A 4,273-nucleotide genomic window follows, 5' to 3' on the forward strand; every position below is an offset into this window, starting at 1 on the left:
ACCGCCTGCAAGCCAACACACGACAGACTTATCTATAATGAAAGAGATATGGCAGCAGGCACAGAAGAACTCAGCTTTCTAAATTCTGGCTAATGTGACGCTATCTGTTCCCTGTCTCTTCCTTACTTTCAAAAGGAAACGTGCCAAAGGTGGTGAGGGGAGCCGGAGGAAAGGGTAGAATCCAGGAGAGTTCATCTACAGCTCAGCCATGCTGCTGCTGTCATTTGGACTGAAGAGAGCCTACCCACATTCACATGGAAGGTAGCTAGAGGTGATCTGGAAGTCTGCATGTACAAAGCCTTGCTCAGGCAGGTGGTCTTGCCTTCTGAAATAGTCCCAGAGATACCCATTTCCCTTGTGCCAGGCCTGTTTGAGCAAGTACTGACTCACGGGATCGAGCTCTGTAATGCCTACTGCATCTCATCATGTTCACGACCTCTCTGACTACTGCTCATCTCAGCACATGCCTCTGCTGGTGAGCTGACTGCCGAGTTTCACACACTGCTGCTCTGCGTCCAAAAGAGCCTCACGCTTCAGACCCCAGGAGGCTTCTTTTGGAATTTCCTCAGCAGTAACCACTGTGGAATGAGTCTGACAGTTCAGATATTGTGAACAGTCATCCAAGCATAAAACCAAGCACTGTCACGTAAACTGTCCTTACTCAAGTGTACTGTCCAAGAGCAACATGTAATCTGTGTATGAGTGACAATTTCTTACTCAACAGATCTGCTCTCCACATTTATTCAGAGCTGGATCTGCTAATGATAGTTTCAATGACCTGCACTGGATTATCTGTGCATCATCCTAACTTGCATTTTATTGCAAGTTTATTGCTTCAGTTTGCTACAGCTGGGCAAATCGTTCTTCCTGGTAATACAGCATAAGCCTCAGTTTTGCTGTTCAGCTTGTGAGGGCTATGTTTAGGAGAAAACTAGTTATGGACACACAGAGGTCTATGAGGGTGGAATAGGGCACCCGATTCCCATTGATTAAGGTCACCCAAGTGCGTGTGTTCCTATCAACACAGTAATGCACATATGCAAATAAAATCCGCATTCATGAGCGCTGTCCTGCAAAGAACATGGCACTTCCTTGGGGCAGCCATACCAGGAAGTCACAGTGCGATGCTCGTGGTGCTATAGCCTGGAGGGAACGGTGGCTCCACCCCTAAGCTCTCAAGGGATCTCAAGGGAGCCCAGGGAAGGTTTCTAACTTTTCTGCTTAGTGGTTGCCCCTAAGCACCTGTGGGCAATTGTCCATTCTTAACAGCTGTGCTTCTTATGGTTTTCTTAAGGAATCTCTCTAGTTTTCAAGGAAGGCATGCCCCTGCCTCTCCCTGGCTCCAACCTCTTCAGTTGCCACTCAACTGGCTTAAAAAAAACCCATGCAACACTACTTAGCGGTGTCTACTACTACTATTACTACTTAGAAGGGTGAGTCAGGCTGCAAAAATAGACCTTGGAAGAGCACCTCTGCTACAAAGTTTTGTCTTGAAGACGCAAGCCCAACTTACGTGATGCATCAGCTTTATGCACAATTTCATATACACATCAGTGGAGAATTCATTTTCATTAAAAAAAATTAATTAGTTTTCAACTAAAAAAAAAAAGTGATGGCATATGATTCACAGGAAGGTAACAGGCCCAGATTTAAAGATGTATGCTCCTTCCAATCTACTCAATGTAACACCCTCTGGACTCCCGCACAACCTCTATGTCCTCTAGTAGACTACAGTCCACAGCTGCTTCTCTTGTAACCTCTCCATTTCCCCCCAAGGCCATATAAGCCACCCCACATTTCCCCAATGTTTTTCATGTTCTAATCATACCTAAACAGCTGGACAAGAGACAGCGCAGGAGGTAGCTAACTCCAAGCTATGCACTGGCTGCAAGCAGGAACATCTGGATCGGCTAGCTGGCAAGACGGAAAGAGCACAGCTTATGCTGCAGATTTTCCCTCGATGGCAGTGCTGGTCTGGCGCTCTTTCTCCCTCCCTCCAACATTGACTCTCCACAAACTTGTACTAACTTGGCTGATATCCCTTGATAGCCCTTTGTCAAATCTTTCTGAGGTTGGCCAAATGATACAAACGTTACTGGAGGGGTGAAACTGGGGAGTGGGGGGAATGAACGGGACAGAGATATGTCTTGACCACATAATTTCCTTTTAAGACCAAGCTACAAGCCAACAGCTTCCAAGGATGTCATTACCAAACTGCAATTGGAAAGGGGTGCAAATTAGTCATCAGATATTTCCTGATTACATGGGGCAATCGCCATTTGCTTATGACATACAATCTTCCCACATGGCTCCCAAGAGACTAAGCCAGCAGCCAAACAAGCTATCCGATCTGTAGACAACAAAGCTCAGGAATGAGAGTCTCTGTGTACCACTAGGTTACCACCTAATTAAGCTCTCTCTAGGAATGATTCACATGCTACATCGTACCTCTTTTGAGTCCTCACTTGGGTTTGTTTTCAGACAGTAAATCTTCTAATAGGATTACTGTATTGTGATCCTTGTAATTTCAAAAATTACCTTATTTTGCTTTCCATCTTGCATCCCTGCCGGTATAGTTTTACCTACAGCTAATTCCTGTTCTGTCCTGTTAATATCATTATCATACAATGATTACTTAGCTTGTCTCTAAAAAAAAGTAAACATAATCTACATACTTGTGGTTTAAACAGGCAGGCAGCTAAACACCACACAGCTGTTCACTCACTCCCCCTCCCCGCCAGTGGGATGGGGGAGAGTATTAAAAAAAAAAAGAAAATTCGTGGGTTGAGATAAAGACAGTGTAATAGGACAGAAGAGGATTATCTTAATATCTACAATAAGAATAATGATAAAAGAATATACAAAGCAAGTGATGCACAATGCAATTGCTCACCACCCGCGAAACAATGCCCAGCCAGTCCCTGTGCAGCGGTCACCACCCCCCGGCCAACTCCCCCAGTTTATATACTGAGCGTGACGTCACATGGTATGGAATGTCCCTTTGGCCAGTCGGGGTCAGCTGTCCTGGCTGTGCCCCCTCCCAGTGTCTTGTGCCCCTCCAGCCTTCTCAGTCGGTAGAGCATGGGAAGCTGAAGAGTCCTTGACTAGTGTAAGCACTGCTCAGCAACAACTAAAACATCAGTGTGTTACCAACATTATTCTCATCCTAAATCCAAAGCACAGCACTGTACCAGCTGCTAGGAAGGAAATTAACTCTATCCCAGCCAAAACCAGGACAATACTTTAGTTGCAAGAAGCTACTTCTGTGCTGACAGCCTTCTTATAAGGAAACACTGTCAATTTCCCCTGAAAATCAAGTCAAGCCAGTTCAAAACAGTCACTATAACATGCTTGGTTTCATGTCATTCTAATAATGATTCACGAGCAGATCTCTTCTTCACAAACCAGGAATGTTTCAATGAAATCTGACTGGTTTTATCTGGTTTTGCATTAGCACTTGAAGTTTCAGATGTATATTCTACGGCAAAGAAATATTTATTAAGTAAATAAAGATCAGAAAGTTGCAGGGGGAGGGAGATCTAAGAACACACTTGCAAATCTTAAATTCCTGCACAGCCATAAACATGTCATAAATCAAAGCAACACGTGACATGTGGTACAAAAAAACTGACCTAGAAGTTTTAGGTATACACAAGGCATTCAAGTTGTTAGGACAAGATACATGGCAGCCTGACCCAGGAACAATTTGATTTGCTGAACTCCACTCACGTTCACAAGTACCTGTGGAAGAGAGAAAGAGGATCGGCTGCAAAAAAAGGATGTGCAAAATCATATTTCATACCAAAACTAATCATAAAAGGAAGTGCTTTGACCATAATTGAACTAAACCTATGTGTAAATAAAGCCCAGAAAAATTGCATCTAATTTTCTTTAAAAGCTCCCAGAAAACTGCTTTTTTGCTGCTTTATAACAAAAGTTAGCAAAATGCCTTGACGGTCATGAAGACAAAGACGTGCAGGGTGCTGAGCCAAAGGAGGGTTTGGGCTCTGGACCTTGCCTTGCTGGCTAACCCCGTGCAACTACGCACTCTCATCCAGCGGGGGCTGCTCCCCCGAGCACCCCTTTCTTCACCTGCCTTTTGAAAACGGCAAATCTGTTTTTCCTGCAACTAGGAGACACGCAAATTTCCATACCTACACTCCACTAATACAAGCCGTCTATTCCACTCCTCTGCACAAATGCTTCCCCTCCCCCCGTACCTGAAAGAGCCGCTGTGCTGGGACCCTCTCGGGGCAGGGAGCAGCCCCCCTTC

This window comes from Pygoscelis adeliae, unplaced genomic scaffold (genome assembly GCF_000699105.1).
Source record: "Pygoscelis adeliae isolate BGI_AS28 unplaced genomic scaffold, ASM69910v1 Scaffold316, whole genome shotgun sequence".
Taxonomy (NCBI): domain Eukaryota; kingdom Metazoa; phylum Chordata; class Aves; order Sphenisciformes; family Spheniscidae; genus Pygoscelis; species Pygoscelis adeliae.